The sequence below is a fragment of the Panthera pardus genome, unplaced genomic scaffold, assembly GCF_024362965.1.
Source record: "Panthera pardus isolate Hobbes unplaced genomic scaffold, ASM2436296v1 HiC_scaffold_16, whole genome shotgun sequence".
Classification (NCBI taxonomy): domain Eukaryota; kingdom Metazoa; phylum Chordata; class Mammalia; order Carnivora; family Felidae; genus Panthera; species Panthera pardus.
The window spans coordinates 128,222,100-128,245,608 of record NW_026526721.1 but is presented as its reverse complement, the minus strand read 5'-3'; the positions used below and the strand labels follow the sequence as shown (position 1 = coordinate 128,245,608).

At 45.2% G+C, this 23,509-nt stretch overlaps 1 long non-coding RNA gene across 1 annotated transcript; it reads right to left on the bottom strand.

The window, feature by feature from the left end:
• Window positions 1–1,004: 1,004 nt before the first annotated feature.
• LOC109259298 (uncharacterized) lies at window positions 1,005–19,825 on the bottom strand. Its single transcript, XR_002076622.2, has 2 exons — window positions 18,992–19,825; window positions 1,005–1,671 (listed from the first exon to the last, which is right to left on the bottom strand). It is a non-coding gene; the product is annotated as an uncharacterized LOC109259298 (long non-coding RNA).
• Between the last annotated feature and the right edge of the window lie 3,684 nt (window positions 19,826–23,509).

Sequence of the window (23,509 nt, the reverse complement as noted above, 5' to 3'; positions counted from 1 at the left end):
GGAAACTGCCCTATTCTAGATGCAGAGCACAGAATGCATTGGCTGGCATGGAATTAATCAGCAGCTGCTTCTCTCTTGCTCTGTTATTGACAAACCATCAGTACCTCTCAAGCCACTTTAGGGAGGATCCATGGTGGGGTTTCAAGGCTCTTCCAGGGGAAAATTAACACCAGAGGTTAGGGTTTATGGAAGAACAGAAAAATAAAACAAGGGAGAAAGAAATTAAGGGAGAAGGAAAGAGGAAAGGAAGAAGTAAAAGAAGAAAAGGTCAGAAGGAGGCAAATGAGATTATTATCCTATTTTACAGATGAGAAAACTGAGGCCTAGCAAGGTCTCACAACCAGTAAATATCAGAGCTGTATTTCAAATCCAGGAGAAATAAAATCCATGGAGGAGGAAAACAAAATCCCCTAAGGTGAGTGAATTTTCCAATGTCCAAAAAAGTTCCTGATGGGAATCAGACACTCTGGAAATAGTGCCTCAAAAATGCAACTTGTGGCATGACACAGGCAGGATGCAATGAGAGGTGGCCATCTGCAAGCCAGAAGAGGGCCCTCACCCAGAACCCAGCCCTGATCTTAGACTTCCTAGCCTCCAGAAATGTGAGAAATAAATATCATCGGTTAAGCCTCCCAGTCTGTGGTATTTAGTTATACACAGCCCGAGAAAACTAAGACATGGTAATTCCATGGTTAACTTATTAAGGAATCACCGAACTATTTTCCACAGCAACTGCACCTTTTTCTATTCCCACCATCAGTGTTTGAGGGGAGAATGCCAGTGTGGAGTCCCACCATCCTCAGCTTCAATCTTAGCTCTGCTACTGATGTGACTCAGTAACCTCCTCACATAACCTCTCTGGCTCTCAATTTCCTCACTGGCAAAATGGGGGTAATAGAGTTGATGAGGATTACACGGATGACGTAGGAAAAGCTCCTAGTCCACGCCACTCAGTACATGTCAGTGGTTTTGTTACTGTTGCAGAGAGAATCACAAAATCTCAGTATGGGAAGGGGCCCAACAGGCACAATACACAATTTTATTTCCTGGATTATCACAGCAGGATTCCACATCATGTGTCCTGCCAGAATATCCCCATCACTGCTCACCGTGAGGCATTAAGTGTGAGAACCAGTTCCTCTGGACATTGGGATAGCATTTTCCAAGTGGGTTGTTGGAAACGTGGCTTTCACAGAGTATAAATGAGGGTTATGAAGAGGGAAAAAGAATTCTGAGGTCAAATAACTTTGGGAAACACAGGGTCAAAAACCCTAAAGCAGGTTCCTTTCCTGCAGGACTTCTCAGAGCATTGAGCAGGGTTGTACACTTTGAAATCACCAATGAGGAATGGAGTCTGCAGCATTTCCTCAACTTCCCTGTCCTGGTAGACCTTTCCCAGCTGGACAAAGTCTGCATCCATAAATGAGGCATCTGTCCCCACAGTGCAGAAACCACACACAACCACCAAGGTCGCCCTCAGCCTTGAGTTCTAAATATTCACTCTCAACCACAGCATTGCAAAAATTTTCTCCTTTGCCACTTTGTCCCAAAAGGCAGTTTAGAAACTGCAGCCACTGCTGCTCTGCAGTCTTCCTTAGTGTCCCCATTCATCCCTGCTGCGTGAAGCCAATCTCCAAGTACAAATTTCAGGTGTTAGATAATCTTCCGAGCCTGAAAGAAGAGAATCACCTTGTCAGGCCTGAGGAAATCCGCCCTCCGCATTCCCATCCTGAAGCAGGTCCTGGACGAAAGTGGGCAGGGCTAAGTTTCCCTTCTCAGCCAGGTTTTTCAACTGCTGTGTTCAGTAAATTTCCAGAGCCACTAGAACTCACTAGAGTTCTGCAATTGCCCCTTCGTATGCTAATGCACTTTCTTAAAAATCCATGATAAGTTTGGAGGACATAACTAAGAGATATGAGGAAAGGTCAGGATCTGGGACAAACCAAAAGACTTAGTAATTTTCTGAGACACTAGGAAAGGGGCTGGAGGCATTGTTCCAGAAGACCTGACCTCCAACATTCGCACATAATGCAGATGAATGCAAATAAGTTACGCCTTCTGTTGTCACTTCCAGAATGGTGAATAATTCCATCTCAGTGACCAGAGGAAATGACTCTCACTTCACATACAAGCTTACCTTGAGTCTTTTATTCTCAGGGACACTGAGGAAACTCAGGGCTTTTCCTGAACCCTGAACTAAAATGAAAAAGACAGTCCCGGGTTGACCCCAAGACAGGAACGCTAGCACGGGTGAACCTTCGTTAAGCATTTGCCATGTGACAGATGCATGTGGTCCCACAGCCAGAGAGGAGAGCCAACTGCACACACATGCATGTGGCTGGGATTAATCCTAGCCAGCCCCAGGACCACCACCGGCAGCTCCTCAGACGACTCAGCTGGAGTTTGGGAAACTGAGCAATGTCTGCAATGTAAGGAATCCAATCCACCCGACCCTTATAGACCCAGTCAGAAGGCAGCAGCTGGGGGTGAAGCCTTTGGGAAGATTTGCTCTAGTATGCTGGGCACGGGTTTGTCTTTCACTGACACCCTCGCACAGAGCAGGCCCTGGAAGTAGCCAGAAGGAAGGCCGGCTGAGCTCTGCGGGTAGGGAAGACGGACCTCTGCATGGGAGGCAGGGGGCCTGGCTGCAGAAACTATGGGGTGGCATGCATCTGAATCTTCAGCTCAGGACAGCAGCAAGTGTGCTGAGGAAGAGAAGCAGCCTGCTGTGGCAGGCCGAAGGTCAACAGCGTGGCTGCACCCCCGACAGGCTGGGTGATCTCACCAGGTCATTCCCCTTTTCTGACCTCAGCTTCCTTGTCCGCAAAAAACGAGATGGCTGGTCTAAATCTGTTGATTGGGATTTGTTTCTTCTTCTTCTTGCAATAAAATTCATGTAACATAAAATTTGTGGCTGCTGACATCTGGCTCATTCCCTGTGTTGTGCAACCATCACCACTCTCTAGTTGCAAGGCATCTTCCTCACCCCAAAAAGAAGCCCGTACCTATTAAGCAGGTTATCCCCCTGCTTAACCCCCCATTATCCCCCACCCTCCAGTCCCTGGCAACCACTAATCTTCTTTCTGCCTCTGCAGACTTGGCTGTTCTGGACATTTCATACAAATGGAATCATACAATAACATGGCCTTTCCTGACTTGGCTTCTTTCACTCAGCACAATGTTCGCAAGGTTCATTCATGTTTATCAGCACTTCATTTCTTTTTATGGCTAAATAATATTCCATTGTACAGATGTACTACTTTTTATCTACTCATCAATTGATGCACATTTGGGTTGTTTCCACCTTGTGGCTATTGTGAATAGTCAAACATTCGAATGTTCGTGTACAAGAATCTGCTTGGGAATCTGTTTTGAATTCTTTAGGGTATATATCCAGGAGTAGAACTGCTGGGCCGCATGATATGATGGACCAAATATTTGTGTCCTCCCAAAAGAAGGCCTAAGCCCCAGTAAATGTGATGGTATTTGGAGTGGGGCCTGTGGGAGGTAATTAGGTTTAGGTGAGGTCATGAGAGTGAGGCCCCCATCATGGGATTAGCACCTTACAAAAAGAGGAAGAGATTAGAGCTCCTTCCCAACCCCCATGTGAGGATACCGTGAGAGGCAGCCAAGTGCAAGCCAAATAGAGGGTCCTCACCAAGAACCTAGCCCTGATCTCAGAATCCTAGCCTCCGGAACAGTGAGAAATAAATGTCTGTTATTTAAGCCACCTAGACTATGGCATTTTGTTATAGAAGCCCGAGCAGACTGAGACATATGATAATTGTATGTTTAAGTGATTGGGAACCCTGAACTATTTTCCACAGTGGTTGTACCATTTTCCATTCCCACCATAGATGTTTGAAGGTTCTGTTTGCTCTTCGATCTCACCAACGTGGGAACTTTTTTAAGCAGGGAGGGCATTTAGTAATAAAACTATTTCTTCTGGGCACCTGGGGTGGTTCAGTTGGTTAAGTGTCTGACTTTGGCTCAGGTTATGATCTCACGGTTCAGTTTGTGAGTTTGAGCCCCGTGTCAGGCTCTGTGCTGACAGCTCAGAGCCTGGAGCCTGCTTCATATTCTGGGTGTCCCTCTGTCTCTGCCCCTCCTGGCTCGTGTTCTGTCTCTCTGTCTCTCAAAAATAAATAAACATTAAAATTATTTTAAAGACAAGGAGGGGGGCGCTTGGGTGGCTCAGTCAGTTAAGTGTCTGACCCTGGCTCATGATCTCACAGTTCAGTTTGTGAGTTCGAGCCCCACATCGGGGTCTGTGCTGACAGCACAGAACCTGGAACCTGTTTCGGATTCTGTGTCTCCCTCTCTCTCTGCCCCTCCCCCCACTCACTCTCTGTCTCTGTCTCTGTCTCCCTCTCACAAATAAATATACATTAAAAAAAAAACTACTTCTAATGAAATCTTTCTTGGAACCCTACCATAACAAAACAAGATTAAAGAGAAACTGTCAGGGTGAGGTGATGGCACCTCTAAAATCCTAGGGCTCTAAAGAAGAACAGTGTGAAACCTGTTGCTCCAGATAGGTTTGTTGGATCCTTCCTGGCTTAGAATCCAAAGATCCCATCTTGACCTGCTTTCCAGATCCATCCAGGTCCTCAGAGGTTTGGCTTAGAGAAGACTCACCCCATCTCCATTCCATGCTTTTATGGAACCCCTGAGGTTGCAGCCCTCTTCCAGATGCATATGGGGCCCATCTGTGCAAAAATCATCTGGTTCTCATGAAAATGAAAATTCTGGGATTCCCACCCCAGACTTACAGAATGGGAATCTTTTTCAGAGGAACCCTAGTATTTTTTTTTTTTTACATACTTCCAGATGTATTTTGATGTCCCCCTGTTTGAGAACCACTAGACCAGAAAGGGCTGAGAGGTGAGGGAGCCGAGGGTAAATGCCTAAGTTAATGAGGCCAAAGAGCTACTATCTCGCTGAATTGTGGCGACTTTCTCCTTTGCTCTTTAAGTGAAAGAGAGGCATTGGATTTTGCTTTGAGATCCAAGCGCCAACTGGGGCTACCCAAAGGTCATATTGGCACCACTTCTTTCCCACAAGACTATGAAGTTCAAAGGATAAGGACCCTCTTAGGCCCCTCAGAAACTGTGCACAGTGTTTAAGCATTTCCAAGTGCTGTTATTTTTTTTTAATGATGGTTATTATGGTTACTTTTTTGAAATTTGAAAATATAGCAGATCAGTCATAAAGCAATGACTATTTATGCAAGTTTTAGCAGTGTTAAGCAATGCCTTCCTTGTGCTGAGAATCAACATTATTTACTTTGGGAATCTTGCCCAGATTTCTGTTAACTCATTCACACATAGTTTCTCCTCCCAGCCTTGTGACTCAGTGAGGTTTTTCCCAGCTGGGGCAAGGAAAACTGTTATATACAGACCTAATCCAGTGCAATGAACTCATCAAGGATCATCAAAAGCCCCCTACTCCAGTTACACCCCCAGAGCAGAAAATCACTCTTCAGGCTCTGTGGGACTCCTCCAAGAATGAGTAACTCCCCACCTGTTTTGGTTATCCATTGCTATGTAACAAATCTTGCCAAAACTTAGTGACTTAACACAACAACCATTTTATTAGTTCTCGCTGGTCTTTGGATTGACTAAGCTCAACTGAGTAATTCTGCTCCATGTGTTGTCTGTTGAGGCTACAGCCATCTGGGGGCTCAACTGGGCTGAAGAATCCAAGCTGGCTCACTCACATGGCTAATGGCTGATGCTGGTGTCAGGTGGGAGCTTAGCTGGGCCTGTTGGCTGAAATGTCCTATACATGGCCTCTTCATGTGGCTTGGGCTTCCCACAATATGGCAGCTGGGCTACAAGAAGGAGCAACCCAAGATCAAATGTTTCAAGAGGGAGGAAGTGGTTCAAAGCACTGATTGGGATTAAACCCTAGTTCTAAGGCTTTGGACAAATTACTTAATCTCTTAGAACCTAAACTTCTCCATCTACCACATGAAGATAATGCCTTTCTCATCAGATTGATGTGAATACTGAGGTGGTATATATGAAGCTCTTCACGCAGTGCTCCAAAAACAAGACTGAGTTATGATCATGGACACACCAACACCTAATCCTGGGACACCCTGGATAGTGCATGCTGGATCTCCCCACTTTTTCTCCCAGGTTTATTATACAAATTCCCCAGTTGCCATCTGTCATTTGAAGAAAAGGGAGAGTTGCTGTCTTCAACGGGATCCTGCCAGTCTGATGCAGAGATCAGAAACCGACATGACTCCTTGGAATTTATCTAAAAAGGAAAAAAATCTTACAAGTATTCAAAGATATTTGTAGAAAACATGTTACAATAACATGCTATCAAACTAAATGTCTATCAATAGGGACTGAAATATGACACACTCATATTCTACTGGATGGCTTTTGCTCTTAGGGTATCTAGGACCTGATCATCCTCCCTCTTAGAGGGAAACTCTAAGACAGGAAATAAACACCCCTGCTGTTCACTACAGAGGCCAAAAGAAGGCAGATAGGCCCACTCATGCTCCCTGGAAGGCAACATATAGACAATGTATAAGCATGTGAGCTGAGTGTGGCCAGGGAGATTTTCCTGCCTGAGGCTTTGCCCACAAAGGCACAAGGACAGTTAGTGATTTTCAAGACTGTCATGTTGGCAGTGGAGCCTAGATTCCAGTGACATACAGGCAAGTGTCTGGTGCAACAGAGCTGCCTCCCTGACCTAGACAACTCAGCTTGGAACTGATATATATGAGATAAATAAACTTTTATTCATTAAGGCCACTCTAAGTTGGGCTTTTTTTTTTTTTAATTATTATTATAGCAGCTTAGCTTATCCTAGTTACGGTGACTTTAGAATATGGTCACATTCCTTCCATTGACAAGGAGAGCCTATATCTCCTCCTCTCAAATCAGGGCAGGATTGTGAGCACTTAGATCAAGAGACTACAGTGAAAGTGACTCCCAAGGCTAGGTCATGAAAGGCCACACAGCTTTCTCCCTGCTCAGTAGAACACTAGCTCCTGAGCCACCCTGTAAGAAGTCAGACTACCCAGAGGCTGCCACACTGTGAGGAAGCCAAGCCATACAGAGAGGCCATGTATAGGCCCTCTGGACAAGAGTTCTAGCTCAGCCCAGGATTCAAGTCATCCCAGCCAAAGCTCCAAACATGTGAATGAAGAAGCTTCCAGATGATTCCATTACCCTCCCCCTTCACCAGCTTTTCATCTCACTCCTTGTTTGAGTTTTCCCAGCTGAGGTCCCAGACATTGTGACGTCATCCCTGCTGTATCCTGTTAGAATTCCTGACCCACAGACTATATGAGCATATTAAAGTGGCAATTGCTTTATTCCACTAAGTTGTATGAATTGCTATACTACAATAGCAAATAGAACACTAAACTAACATGTAATAGATTCTGTGGACTATTATACACCCTTACAAAAAATTCCTCTTTTATTGATTCAGTTAGCCAGATTTGGTTGCTGTTGTTGCAATCAAGAATCTTCATGGTGGACTGGGACAGGGGGAGGGGTGGGCGGTGCACCTGTGTGGCTCAGTCAGTTAAGCATACAACTTCAGCTCAGGTCATAATCTCACAGTTTGTGGGTTCGAGCCCCACATCAGGCTCCACACTATCAGTGCCTGGGGTTCCCTCTCTCCCTCTCTCTCTGCCCCTCCTCACCCCTCTCTCCCTCAAAATAAACAAATAAACAAACAAACAAAAAAAGAACCTTTATTGGTGGATATACAATGAAACACTCCACAAAGCTTAAACTGATGTAGCTCTATGTTAACTGTCCCAGAAAGATGTTCACACTGTAGTTTTAATGAAAATGGTAGGTTCTAAAACAGGTACAGACTAGTTCTATTTTTGTAAAATAAAACTATTTTTGCATAGAATTCTAGGATGCTATGTACTAAAATTATACAGTATTGTGTTTAGGTATTGGAAATACAGGGAGTATTTTCTTGTGCTTATCTGTATATTCTAATTTCTTACTAATGAATATAATTACACAGTTACTTGCATAATTTTTTTAATTAAAAAACATTTTAAAAAATAAAGCCAACATTATAGATCAAGGAATTTGAGAGTGGTTGGCACACCTCTCCACCTCTCGGGATTTTGTACATTTTCCAGTGAGAAACCCAAAAGTACAATCTTTAGGGAGTGTGATAGCCCCTAATAATTCCTCCTCTCCCTATAAACATATGCTGTTTCTCACATCAAGAAGTAGTGTTTGGGCATTTGACTGGCTCAGTAGAGCATGCAACTCTTGAACTCAGAGTCATGAGTTCAAGCCCCATGTTGGGCATAGAGATTACTTAAAAAAAAAAAAAAATAGGGGCACCTGGGTGGCTCAGTCGGTTAAGCATCCAACTTCTGCTCAGGTCATGATCTCTCGGTTGGTGAGTTCAAGCCCCGCATCAGGCTCTGTGCTCCAGAGCCTGGAGCCTGCTTTGGATTCTGTGTCTTCCTCTCTTTCTGCCCCTTACTGCTCACTCTCTCTCTCTCTCTCTCTCAAAAATACACATTAAAAGATTAAAAAATATATTTTTAAGTAGTGTTTAGTTCCCCTTTTCTTAAGTCTAGGCTGTTCTTGTGACTCCTTTGGCCAATAGAATACAGCATGTTTGAGGATATCTGATCTCAAGCATTAGGAGGACTGGTAGCTTCCGTTTCCTTCCTCTCACATACTTGTTCTTGGGACATTCTCTTAGAACCTAGCCCAAGCCCTGTGGAGGAGAACCAAGACTCTCCTGTTGGTAGCCTCAGCTGAGCCCCTAGCTAATAGCCAGCACCAACTGCCAGCCGTGTGAATGAGTCATTTGGAAATCTAGCCCAACTAAGCCCCAGGTGACTTCAGCTCCAACCAACAACCTATGGGACAGAAGAACCACCCAGCTGAGCCCTGTTAATCCACAGACTCATAAGAGGTACTAAAATGGTGATTGCTTTAAGCCACTGACTTTTGGGATAATGTAATAGCTAGTTTCCAAGATGGCTCCAATGATCCCCACCCTCTGATATTCACACCCTTGTATAGTCACTTTGTACATTGTACGAGGGCTTGTCTGTGTGACAAACAGAATATAGCAGAAGTGATGTGTGTTATGTTACTTCCAAGATTAGATTATAAAAGATCTTGTTGTTTCTGTCTTAGTCACTCTCTCAGATCACTCTTCATGTTGTGAGCAGCCCCAGGGAAAGAAATCTACATAAGGTGACCAACTTGTCACCAGGTTGCCCAGGACTTTCCTGGTTTTAGACTGAGAGTCTCATTCTGAAACCCCCTCAGTCCTGAGCAAACCAGGATGGTTGGTCACCCTACACTCCTGATAAGGAACTGAGGCCTTTGGACAACAGTGAGCTAGAAACTGAAGTCTCCTACCACAGCTGTATGTGATGTGCCATCTTGGAAACAGATCGTCCAGCCCCAGTCAAGCCATCAAATGACCACAGCCCCAGCTGACCACTTGACCACAACTTTGTAAAAGACCCTGATCCAGAACCACCAGGCAAGTTGATCCCAAATTCCTGATGCCCCAGAAACTGTATAAGATAATAAGTATTTGTTATTTTAAGGCGCTAAATTTGGGGCAATTTGTTAAACACCAATAGATAATTTAAACAGGTGGCCTATTACACCCAAATAGGTAACAGAAACAGGGAGCATGTTCATATTCTCCACCCTGTTTGAAATAGCCATGATAATCTTTCTGTTTGGGGACTTCCTTTACCTTCCTGAAAATCAACCCAAGGGAATTTTGCTTCTAGAGTTCCTGAAGAGCAGTGCTGCACATGGCCCCTGCTTGCTGTTGGGGAGCTCAGTCCAATTCTAATTATCTTCCAAGCTCTAACAATGAATCTCTTGGGCTCCCAAGGTCCTCCCAACTCTCCGTTTCCAAATGCTCTTGAGGCCATCATGATTCCCCAAAAGGCCTGAGATGCTTACCCAGGCTGCTTAAACAGCCTTCTCTGCTGGAAAGTATCCCCTGATCTCTGACAACATGAATGTCTGCATGCAGAAAACAATGCATGGGATGCATATGTCTGCAGAACATGCAGATGGTTTTATGAGGGTCTGGGAGACTTGACCTAAGTTTTTTTCCAACCAGCACCAAGGTATTTGAGATTTTACCTTTTAACTTACTTAGGAAGGCTAGTTTATTCACAAGCACCTTCTTCTGGACGGGTTTTGAAGACATCACGTTAGTCCAGGGGAGCACAACAGGCGGGTGGGCACCTTAAAAGCCTCTCTTGGCTCCTCCTTCAGTCTAGTATGGTTTACACTGACTCTGTCTACAGGCAGGCTTTGGGCTCCGCACATGCAAGGCACCCAGCGCGTCTGGGCAGGCTACTGTGTGCACCCAGAGACCCAAAGACACCTGGAAAATAGATACAGATACAAGAAACACGTGCAAGCCATTAGTTTCCTGGAGCTGCCATAACAAAGTACCACAAACTGGGTGGCTTAAAATAACAGAAAACTATTCTTTTAGAGTTCTGGAGACAAAAGTCCAAAATTAACATGTCAGCAGGTTTGCTCCCTTCTGGGGCTGTGAGGGAGAATCTGTTCCATGCCTCTTTTAGATTGTGGTGGTTCGCTGTCCATCTTTGGCATCACCCCAATTTCCTGTTCACATGGCATGCTCCCTGTGTGTCTCTCTGTGTGTCCAAATTTCCCATCCTAATTGACGTCATCTTAACCTCAGCATCTGTAAAAACCCCACTTCCAAATAAGGTCCTATTCACAGGTACTGGGAGTTAGGACTCCATCTTTGGGGAGAACACAGTTCAAACCATAACACCAAGCATTTAATAAAAACAGGAAATATCCATGAAATGCCAGGCACTTGCTATGATAGGCATTTTATACACACTATTCTTAATCCTCACAAAGATTTCCTAATTTTATAGCTATAGGAACAGGATTGGAAAGATAACAGTGCTTATCTTAACTCATATAGCTAGAAAATGTAGGGTTCTGAAATCAGATAGCCTGGCTTCACCACTTACCTGGGAGGGAGGCCTTGGACAAGTTATTTAACCTCTCTGTACCTGTTTCTTTATTTGTTAAGTGAGGGTGATAATAATCATGCCTCCATCTATGCTGAGTTGTTGCAAAATCTTTAAAAGACAATGCACAGAGTCTGACACATAATAATTACTGAACTCACGTAGCTGTTATTATAAGTAGTAGAGTCAAGATTTAAATCCACATCTCCTTAGCTCTGATACCTTCATTCTCTCTCATCTATGATCCAGCATAATGAGGTGCCAGGCACTTTGGCATCCATGATCTCACTGAATCCTCACGATCCCTGGGAAGTCAATATTTCTGGATATATTTTATGGATGAGGGAACTGAAATACAGAGAGGTGAGGTGACCTGACGAAGGTCACCTAGCAAATAAGACACTCTGATCTAGCTCTGCTGACTGTAGTATTTTTCCACTACGTTACCCATCATCCCATTGCACAGATACAAGGTTGTGGAACACTCTCCTCTACCGTAGTTTGCTAATAATCTCTGGGTCTAAGGTAGTCAACCAAGTTGATGAGGTCAGTCAGTGGCCCACCCCAAGGCTGTAACAGTCAGCTCCTGCCAGTTCAGAAAGCTCAGCGCAGAAGGTATGCTATTTTTTCTTGAGAAAATCCTTCAGAAGGAAGAACTCTTTCTCACACACACACAAGCACACACACGTGCACACGCATGCATGCACACACAAACATACAGAATGCTTACACAAGGACGCACCCCTGGAACAAAGTCACTAACAGTTGAAAGGGAATGGGCCATAGAAGAAGATGTCTCAGTTAGAAAGCCTAAAAATTAAGAACCAGCTGCTAGGCCCAATCCAAAATTCCCTGGCAAACTAGGGTCGAGAAGATTCCAAAAGGCAAAAATAAAATCCAGGGACGCTTGAGTGGTTCAGTTGATTAAGCGTCCAACTTCAGCGCAGGTCATGATCTTGTAGTTTATGAGTTCAAGCCCCACGTTGGGCTCTGTGTTGACAGCTCAGAGCCTGGAGCTTGCTTCAGATTCTATGTCTCCCTCTCTCTCTCTGCCCTTCCCCTGCTCATGCTCTGTCTCTCTCTGTCTCTCAAAAATAAATGTTAATTTTTTTTTTTAGTAAAATAAAATAAAAACCAAAAAACCATGCAAACACCTCAGAGATAAACTCCCTCAGACTTCTCTGCCAGGACGGAAAGAGAGACAAAGCAGCTAGGTTCTCTGGCCTGGACTTTCTCAGATCTTTGTACCACCACCTCTGTCCAGCTGCTCTTGCACACCACAGCTCAGCCCTACAAACACCTAAGGAGAGTGGTCATGGAATAATGGCCACCCGTAGGCCTCCTCTGGCCCATAGACAAGTTTTAGTTAGCCTGCACACAGTTTTTAAGTTAGTTGTTAACATTTCGGGTTTTTTTAATGTCTGTTTATTTTTGAGCGAGAGACAGAGCACGAGCAGGGGAGGGGCAGAGAGAGAGGGAGACACAGAATCTGAAGCAGGCTTCAGGCTCCGAGCTGTCAGCACAGAGCCCAATGCAGGGCTTGACTCATGAGCTGTGAGATCATGACCTGAGCAGAAGTCAGATGCTTAACCAACTAAGCCACCCAGGCACCCCAGTTGTTAATATTTTAAAAGAGAGACATTTCACATAATAATTCTTGGTTTTTGCGCCTTAGGAAAATCAAAAGTTCTGGCCAAGTGGCTCTGTATCTGAGAGGTAACTGTGAGCCAAAGCTGAGTGGTGGCTGCCTCCAGGTTGATTATTTTTATACCTAGACCACTTGACTCATTTATCTTCCTTGCCTGACCCCTCTAGGAATGTAAGTTTTTCACTCAGGGCAACTGAGACCTCCCGTCTGCTAGCAAATAAAATAGCACCTCACCTGCCCTGGCATTCAAAAGTCCTTCAGAGCATGGCTCATTCAGACTTAACACCTGTGACTATACTTCATTCCAAATGTATCTACTCCTTCATGTCCAAAGGAGTCCCTTGTCTTCCCACACTGGTACCTTTGCTAGTGCTTTTTTATTTCCTCTAAGATGCATTTCATTCCAACCTGGCCAGAACTCTCCCACACTCACTGAGGTCCATATGAAGGCCTTCTCAGAAACTCCCAAGTGGATGTGAGCTTTCTTTCATTTGATGCTCCAAAGCACCTTGTCATTTTGAAGTACTAGCTCCGGACTCTCAGGGCTTCACACATTTGCATATTATAATTTTTCTCCCTGTGATTCATTCCCCCTCAGCCAGTAGTTCCAGTGGAGCCCAGCCTTGCGGTCAACTTCACCATAGCATTAGCATGAATAAGGACACTTCAGACCAACCTGGTCACCAGAAGAATACCACTGAACTAATCCCTCAGTTCATGCCACCTGGAACAGAAGAATTGCCTGACTGAGATCTGCACACATCTTTGACTTTTGTGACAATTGTGAGATAGAGCGAAAGGGTTGTTTAAGCCACTAAGTGTTAGGCCAGTTTGTTACACAGCAGTAGGTAACTGAGACAGTTGGGAATCTTGCTATTGATTTTCTTCACGTCTTTTTATGAAACTAAAAATATATACATACACACACAACTTAGAGAAGGGGAAGATAACTAGTATTTATGGAGCTCCTAATTTGATTTCTGTCTGACAATTTTACATGCATTACCTCATCTAGTACTCAAGACAACCCAGCTTATATTATTATTTATGCTTAAAAAAAAGAAGAGGGGCGCCTGGGTGGCTCAGCCCTTTCAGCGTCTAACTCTTGATTTCGGCTCAGGTCATGATCCCAGGATTGTGGAATCAGGCCCTGTGTTTGGCTCCATGCTGAGCATGGAATCTACTTAGGATTCTCTCTCTTTCTCTGACCCTCTCCCCCACTCACTCTCTAAAAATAAAAAATTAAAAAAATTAAAAAAAATTAAAATTAAAATTAAAAAAAGGAAGAAGAAACCAACCAAAGCCTAGAGAAGTTCAGTAACTTGCAAATGATCACGTAAGTCCTGAGTGGGGGAAATGGGAATTGAATGCCTAGTCTGCTCTATCCAGCTACAAAATCCTTGTTTTTGTCACCACCTCACATCTCCACACCACCTCTCTGGGCTCAGATAGTGGTCTACACTCCTCTTAACCTGACACCACATGTGGTCTCTTCATGCTGCCACAAAGCCTTCAGAACCTTCCTCTTAAACGACCATACATTATTCCAATTATAGTTTACATACCATTCCCCTCCTGTGGAGCATTTACATTCCTTCCAAATCTTTTTGCCATTAAAAGAATTCTGACAGTTGCATTCTGCTACAAAGAATAGGAATTCCGAGGGCGGGGTGAGCCTTTCTTGGGTTTCTTTGGTATTACCAGGAATCTCATCAACGTGACTCTTCCAGCCCTCTTCCCACCCACCCTCTGACCCCTGACTGCCTTAGTGAACCCCCTCACATCAAGCTGTGGCCTAAGGAGAGTGTCCCAGGTGGAGCAGAGGAGGGGAGAAAAACAATCCCCTTGAAACTCGCACCCATTTGGCCCAGATGAGTTCATCACCCTTTATCAGTGTTATGCAGACCTCATTAATCTTAAATCGCTTTGATGGCTGGAAAAATGAAGACTGTGTCAGGATTCTTGTTGATTTTGAAAAGATTATACACATCCTGTTATTTCAAAAGGGCCAGGTGAAAGATTTTTAAATCCTGTTAAGAATTTTAGCCTATATCCTGAGAGAGTAGGTAGACATTAAATGGTTTTAAATACAGGAGTGATGACCTAATCTGATTTTTTTTTTTTTAACTAGAAAGAACACCCTTGTTTGGAGGACAATGACAGGATTTAGTGATTGAGAGGACAGAGGGTGGAGGCTAAGGGAGGACTCCAGCAAGACCCTAGGATTCTGCCCAGGACAGCTGGGTGGGTAGGATGAGAAGCAGTAAGGGAATAACAGCACAGTAGTCCCCTTTGGGACCAGGTGAGCTAGGGGCGCCTGAGGGCAGCGCCTGGGACAAGCCTACTTCCGCAGGGACCAGGGACACAGGCCTGGGAGAGAGGGCCCCCTAGGCCAGGAGTGAGAGGGATGTGGAGGGTCACCGGCAGGCCCTGCTGGAGAACTGCGCACCCTGGCGAAGGCCCTGAGGCCTCAGCAACCCATGAGGCTGCTAACCCTTTCCTTCCCAGGAATAGAATCCTGAACTACTCCATCTTAAGGAGCTGTTTGAGCCAGTCACCGTGTCCCTGGAGGTTTTCAGGTCAAAGATTCCCACTGATTTTATACTTAGGAGAAAGCACTACCCCCCAGGAAGTAGCCCCAGGAAGAAAATCCCCTTGTTTCTGACCTCCCAAAGATCTGCAGTCAGCCAGACACAAATGCCAAGGTGACCTGCACAGTCTTGGATCCGTTCTTTAAGAGGAGCAAAGACAGGCTGCTGGGGACAGGCAGTTTCACCCCACCTGGGCATCTGGGAGCGTGAAGACGGGATGGGTTTTCCTCCAAGCCATAAAAGAACAGGTTGACTTCCTCAGGTGAGTAGGAGGGGATAGAACGCTCTAGGAAGAGGGACCGGCCGTGCAAAGATCCAAAGAGGGGGAAATACAGGACAGGCTGGAGCTGAGGGAGCTTTGCATGACTCTTCTTAGATGCAAGGGGATAAAACTGTTTCTACTACTCAGACTCACAAGTCTGTGACGTTCTGGGGCAACAATCTAACCATGGCCCCGAAGGCTTCTTCGTCATTAGTGGCTGAGACAGAAATTTCCTGTGATGTCATCTGGGAAAATTGCTAGGAAGCTCAGTCCCTAACTTGCCCTGGCCTGACCTCTAAAAAGCAACTTTCCAGAGCCTGTGGATGTGCATTTTTTGAACTAGCCTCGTCTCTCCCTGCCTCTTCCTTTCCTACCTGTATTTTTCCTTTTGCCTTCTTTCTATTTAAACCTTTAGAGGAAGAGATAAGCTATGTAAAAATAAGCCTATAAAACACTGAACCTATCATCTTTCAAAAGAAAGCCAGTGTCCACCAAATCTACAGAGGGGTCAGTGGTGCGGCGGGTCTCATGGGTGGAGCTAGATGGAGGCCAGGTAGGCAGGGTCCAGGGAGGAAGTACAGGAAGGAGCAGGCCTGGGCAGAGGACTCTGGGGACAGCAACTGAAAGCACAGAAAATCCTGGGGGAACCCGGAAGGTTATTAGTCCAGCTACATACTTAGAGTCAGCTTCAACTGAGGCTGGTCAAGCAAACCCAAGTCATTTTGTCCCAAAAGTCATATTCAAGAGTTAAGAGAAGAGGGGTGCCTGGGTGGCTCAGTCAGTTGGTTAAGCATCTGACTTTGGCTCAGGTCATGATCTTAACAGTTTCGAGCCCCGCTTCTCTCTTTCTCCCTCTCTCTGCCCCTCGCTCACTTGTGCCCCCTCTCTCTAAGGAAGAAAAAAAAAAAAGATTGAAGAGAGGGGATTTTCAGGCTTCATATTTTCTACCCCCCGTCCCCCTCCCACCACCAATGAGGTTCCCTTTTGTGTGGGGTATCCTGGGAGATGTGAAGGGCCCAGGGATGTGGAAATCGGGTGGGGAGATTATGACAAGCACTCTTGAACAACTTCAGATTTGCTGCAGTTTGGCGGGGACAGCAGCGGTAGGTTGGGCTCTGAGCTGCTTTGCCATGGGTGTGGGGGCCAAGAGGAGGAAGAGACACCATACCCCTAGGAGTCTTTAATTAACTTGGCCATTTTTTTTTTTAATGTTTATTTTTGAGACAGAGAGAGACAGAGCATGAACGGGGGAGGGGCAGAGAGAGAGGGAGACACAGAATCAGAAGCAGGCTCCAGGCTCTGAGCCATCAGCCCAGAGCCCGACGCGGGTCTCGAACTCACGGACGGTGAGATCGTGACCTGAGCTGAAGTCGGACGCTCAACCGACTGAGCCACCCAGGCGCCCCAACTTGGCCATTTTTGCTGAGAACTTACAGGTGGAATCCTTCTCCGTGGAGCTGTGTTTGGCAGCAGGCTCAATATATAACATGTAATCGTTACATACATTTATAGTTGTTTACAAATACACAACATGGTATTTGCTCCTCCAGGGCCAAGACCCACAGATGCCGGTAAGGAGATTTGCCAGCAACAAGGGAGAAAGCCCCAGGCAGCCTCACAAAAGTTTTCCAGTTTCTAACCTTCCAGCATTCCTCCGAGGCCGGTGGGGAGGGACTATTGGGGTGGCAGATGGCAGAATCATACCATCTAGGACTAAGTCCGTGCAGGAGGTTGGGTCATCATCATCGAATGCTTTCTTCCTCTGTGTAATCATTTGACAGGAGGCTAATCAGTGCTCACCTGAGGAGACCCCTAGCTCAACCTTCAAACCCCGGACGGGGGAGTCCTAGGCCGGAAAGTCCTGCTCTGCTCGAGCTGAGTGGGAGAGGGACTCCCCAGCTCAAAAGACTGAGTGGGACAGCAGGTAGCAGGACAGCAGATGTGCTCGGTCTGTCACTAGGCAGACAGGGTACTTTGTTATGGCTATTTTGATCCAGACATCTTGAGGACACAGAGAGTTTAGCGTGAGTAAAAACTATATGATCAGGGGCGCCTGGATGGCTCAGTCAGTTAAACATTCAATTTTCGATTTCGGCTCAGGTCATGATCCCAGGGTCGTGAGATCAAGCCTGCTGTTGGGCTCCACACTGAGCATGCTTGGGATTCTCATTCTCTCTCTCTCTCTCTCTCTCTCTCTCTCTTTCCGGCTCATGCTTGTGCTCATGCTCTCGCAAAATAAATAAATAAACATTTTTTTCAAAAACCTACATAATCATATTTGAGAGAAGATGCCAAAATACTAAGTGATTTCATACATAGTAACTGCAAACATGAAGGATGAAACCTTATTTTTAACAGCCAACAAATGTTCAGTGATTGTCTACTCTGGGGATGGCACTCCGTAGGCATAGCACCGAAGACCCAGTAATGAAGAAGAAGCAGGGTCAATGAGGACAGATAAAAGGAACAGTCAGCAAACACCCCCATATAACTCTAATTCATGATACATGCCTTAGCAATAACATGAGCACTCTTTTTTTTAATGTTTATTTATTTATGACAGAGAGAGACAGAGAGAGACAGAGCACAAGTAGGGGAGGGGCAGAGAAAGAAGGAGACAGAGAATCGGAAGCAGGCTCCAGACTCCGAGCTGTCAGCCCAGAGCCCAACGTGGGGCTTGAACTCACAAACTGTGATCGTGACCTGAGCCGAAGTCAGATGCTTAACCGACTGAAACACCCAGGCTCCCCAACGCGAACACTCTTAGTAACAACAATACCTAACATTCATTGGGCTGACAATTCCAGGCACTGAGCTGAGTGGTCTTCAATTCATCCCATCATACAGTCCTCACACAACTCCACAGGCAGGTGTATTTATCAGCCCCCTTACAGATGAAAACACCTAAGGTGCAGAGAAGTTAAGAGACTCGCTAGGTAGGAAGAGGCGGAGCTGCTACTTGAACCCAGGTCTGACTCCAGAAAGTAGGCCCTTGACCCTGAAGTAAAGAGCAGGAAGAGGAAGTAAAGATCTTGCCTTCAGCACGGGGGAGATCTCTCTGCACTCCCCGTACACTCACCCTTTCCTTGCCCTTTTTAGCCCAAGTAGGAATGACAATTCCATTGACCTACTGGCCTAGTAACCAGGGCCAGACAATTTCACATCTACTTGTTGGGTCATGAAATAGGATCAGGAACGGAGTTAGGGTCAGAAATAGGATGATCGTGCCTTGCGAACATAATTATATCCCTTGCACTCTGTGATCAAAATGAGTCAGAAGGTTTTGCTTAATGTCAGAGTCACTTGACTGGCTCTCAAAGAGGTCACCCAGGGTAGTTTTACCTTGATGAATTTTCCACAGAGCTGAACCTGCTTCACAGCCAAGTCGGTGCTCTGAGGTTCAGCTGCCTGGAGAAGCCTGACTCCCAGTAATCCAACACATAGGAGGCTGAAGTATATAACCAGATACTCACGTATTCATTAACAGTTGGTATTAGTCCTTCAAGAGCTGGAATGCTCCTCCCTCAACTGGAGCACCCTTTTCTCAATATCAGCAATCAGAAAGCCAAATCACCCATCAGCTGGCTGGTTACTGAGTGTATCCCAAGAGTTGGCCTAGGCAGATTTCTTTCAAATCAGGGTGGGGCTTAGTGAGTCATCTTTACTTCACAGCAGGGCACATCTGTATGAGCTCCAGTTTCATTTGCTCTTTCCTGGACAGTGGTGGATAATAAGTGTCAGCTCTGGCCTCTGGGCTTTACCCTACTTCTTTTTGCTTTCTCTTCTCCAGCCTTCTCTCCCTTTCTTGTTTCATGCTTTCTCCATACAGTACAACTGATTAGGTTGCTGACCATTCAATTGTTATCACGTTCCAGCCCTGCCCCCCTGAGATTACATGAGGGAGATGACCTGATGGGTGGGTTGGTTGATCCAAACTCTCCATTTATTTATGGACTTTTTGTGTATATTCTCAGATATATTAGGTTGAACCATATGAGATTGCTATTTGGGTAGGTCAAAAACAAAGAGCAGCAACTTTATGTGGTATAACTAACAACAGACCAGATTTATTAGGGGTGGGCTTACTGAGTCCAACTCCTTTTTGCAAGCCTTGATGGTAAGCGTGTGTGTATATGGAGGGTCATACATGGCAGGCTTTTATGTCCCTCTGGAAACAGGCATCTCTGGCTAGCCATTAGCATCTGGGACTTCATTCCTCTTGCTGTCCATTCACCCTCTGACAAGGGCCTTAATGTCAAGGATGAGCCAAGGAGGGACTTGAGGTTGAGGGAGAAAGTCAAACTCTTTGTTATATGTGACAGAGTATGTGTTCTGAAGCCAACAGAGAACAATTTTAAGGAACACTTTTAGATAGTTCATATTTTGTTTATTCCCCTATTCATGTGAAAAAATTAGGGACTACTGGAGACATTTTACATCCTATAAACATCAAACACCTGTGTGAAATAGGCTCATGCCCGACACCATTCCTACCTTCCAGGGTTTTCACTGGTTATAGTTGTATGTACATATACCTGTGTGTCTGTTTCTGGTAGCAGATTACCATATGGTAAGCTCTGTGAGGGTAGGGCTTATCTCTGACTTACTGGTCTTTAATTCCTATCATAGGGCCTGACATACAGTAGGTGCTCATTAAAAAAAATGTTTTATATAAATTAATGAGCGAGTGAATGAATGAATGAGGTTAAACAACAAACAAATCATGGAAATACCAAGAAGGCATCAAATACCATACCAAACAAAAGGTCTCTGGACCTTTAAAGGTCAGGAACCAGGCTGCCTGCAGAAGTCAGCAAGGCTCCCCAGGGAAAGTAACCTGAAAACGTTTGCTCCCCAACTGGAAAAGGTTGGTGGAACAGCTCAGGCAGTAGCACAGTCTGCCTCACAGATGTGAGAGAGGAAGCCACAAATGAAAAGAAGCCACAAATGAAAAGTTGTTCCCTATTTCCTGGCAAGCTCTTTGGTCAGCATGAGCCGCATTCCTTTGAGCTGAGCATGTGTGGAATTTCCAGTCTAGGTAGCAGAATGGAACTTGGAACAAATAGCTCAGCAAAAAAGAACCCGGGGACAATGGGACCAGACCCAGCTGCCCTTTGCCAACTCTTGAGCTCACAGAATATTGGCTCAGTGGGCCTTGTTGAGGGAGATAAATGATGTCTTTTGGGCTGTACCACTTCAGAGGACTCAGAGAGACATTTCCATGTTCAGACAGCACTAAAATCCTTAGAAGATATGCTAAATATCTAGGAATGGTCTGAGTCCTCACCATGTTCAACTTTCCATCTAGCAAGGACAAATTAAGGTCTGTTTTGCTTTACAGATGGGGAAGGTCTAAATACTGGAAGGTAGAGGAGAAGAAACCTTCATCAAGAGGAAGCTGGAGGATCCTTCAAGGTGAGGACAGGTGATGATGAGGGGGTGATGGCAGGATTCAGGGCCCTATGTGATCAATCTGGAGGAAGGAGTCAGGGGAAGTTTAAGAGGAACTGGTGGGAATATATGCTGTCAGTTTCAGGGCAGAGGATTCAAATAGGAAGGGATCAGCTTCTTGGAGGAGACAGTAACTGCAGACAATAACACAAACACAAAGATACTGGTCTCTCTACTGGCCTGACCTGAATTTCTTACATATGATCATGTTCTAGGAGCATGTCATGAATCACACTGAAAAATGTAGTGGGGATTTCTGCTGTGTCAACCCTCAACTGAGGTTCCTTCTCTGCATTTTCCCAAGGCATTAATTCCTTCAAGACACTGATATATTGATGGAGACCTAAGAAAGGAGAGACTGAACTCCAGTTACTCATATCTCGATCTTCTTGATTGTAATGGAGTTGAAGGCAGGAATGACGAATTATTCAACCTAGAATAAGCTACGTAACCTTAAATATAGCTAAATAGGTGCTTCATAGATGAGGGAAAAAAGAACGAAAGGAAGGAAGGGAAGAAGGGAAAGGAAGAAAAATGTTACAAAGATGTTAAGGGAGATGGAGTGGGAGCAATACTTAACTTGGCCTGCATCACAGGAAGATAGGTAGTGTCACAGAAGGAAGTTACCTAGGGCCCATCTTGAGGGTGGGGCAGTTAATGTTTGGGGAATAATATGTAAGCTTGCTGTTGCTCAAGGCTAGGTACCTGATTTACTTTGTTGACATATTTTGGACTTAGTTCTTTTAATAAGTAGTGGAAGTGGGGGAGGGAGGGAAGACACCTTTAAATGGCGAAACTATAAAGGAAAAGACAAAGACGCAGCTCCATTTACTGGCTGTGCTGTATCTACCCCATGAAGCTACTAACATAGTCTGAGTCATTTCCTCAGTGGCTGTTCGCTCCTCTGTCCTTAGAAGGAGGAAGTGGAAAGTCTAATACATTACGGTACCTTTTTCTTTTTCTAAAATTTTTTTAAAAGTTTATTTATTTTGAGAGAGTGAGAGTGGGGGAGGGGGTAAGAGAGAGAGACAGAGAGAGACAGAGACAGAGAGAGAATCTTAAGCAGGCTCCACACTCAGTGCAGAACCCAACGCAGGGCTCGATCTCATGACCATGAGATCATGACCTGAGCCAAAATCAAAAGTGGGTGGCTCCACCAACTGAGCCATCCAGGCACCCCTAGGCCACCTTTTTCATATGAAAGGATTCCTGGAACACCTGGGTAGCTCAGTAAGTTAAGCCTTGGACTTTTGATTTCAGCCCAGGTCATGATCTCTGGGATCAAGTCCCACAACAGGCTCTGAGCTGAGCTTGGAACCTGTTTAAAATTCTCTCTCTCCCGGGGTGCCTGGGTGTCTCCATCCAACTTTGGCTCAGGTCATGATCTCACGGTTTGTGAGTTTGAGCCCCGCATTGGGCTCTGTGCAGCCTGCTTCGGATTCTGTGTCTCCCTCTCTCTGTTCCTCCTCCACTCACACTCTCTCTCTTTCTCAAAAATAAAGATTTTTAAAAATTAAAAAAAAAAAAAAGATTCTCTCCCTCTCTCTGCCCATCCCCTGCTCACATTCTCTCCCTCTCTCTCTCTCTCTCTCTCTGAATAAACTTAAAAAAAAAGAAAAAAAGGATTCCTTTCATTCTCAAGGCCCACAAAGTACTTAACATAAGACCAGGTTTGACATGGGTGTTTTATCCGCACCCTATGACACATCATTCTCCTCCTTTTATCAGATATAAAAGCTAAGGATAAATTGCAGCCATCATCTAGACTCAAGTCAGGGCAGGGGGCACTATTTAAATGTATTAAAAAGTCACATATTTCGCATCCAATGCATGTTAATGCTGGGAAGGGAACAGGTCCTCTTTTCCCACATAGCTAATACCCCCATTTCACAAATCAGAAGTTTGAAGATCATATTTCCTTAGCTCGATCTTGATGGACGTATCTAGCAGTAGATGGAGTCCAGACAAAAGTCAATCCGTGTCTATCTACCTACTGGCTTATTAAAGATCTTTTCTTACAGAACCTAAACGTCAAGCCCACTATTTTCCTAATAATTATCTCATCACATGAAAATTAAAACTCGTCAGACCAGAAAGAGTGGAAGTATAAAGTATAAAGTATAAAGAGAGGTACCATCTCTCCCACCACTAGTTTAACACAGTACATTTCCGTTTCGCTAAAAGTTCAAGCCACAAGGCCACAGTTCATTAAAGGCGAGCAGACACGCGTGCACCCTACGCATGCGCTCAGCTGGGACCCACCCGCCCCTTTCACCGGACCTCTTCAGCCAAGTCACCAATTAGCCCTCTAAATGCCCGCCCTCAAGGCTAAACCCTCGGCCAATCGGAAGAAAGGAGCCATCAGGCACATCACTTATGTAGCATACACCCTTCTCTCCCCTTCCCAAGGCCCCGCCCCGTCTGAGGCAGGGATTGTCGCCTAAGTGCTTCGTTCTGGCACCTGATTGGCTCCTTTCCCAGCTCCGCCTCTGTCTCCTCCCACAGCCCTCCCCACCGCAGACCTACAGCGGCGGGCGGAG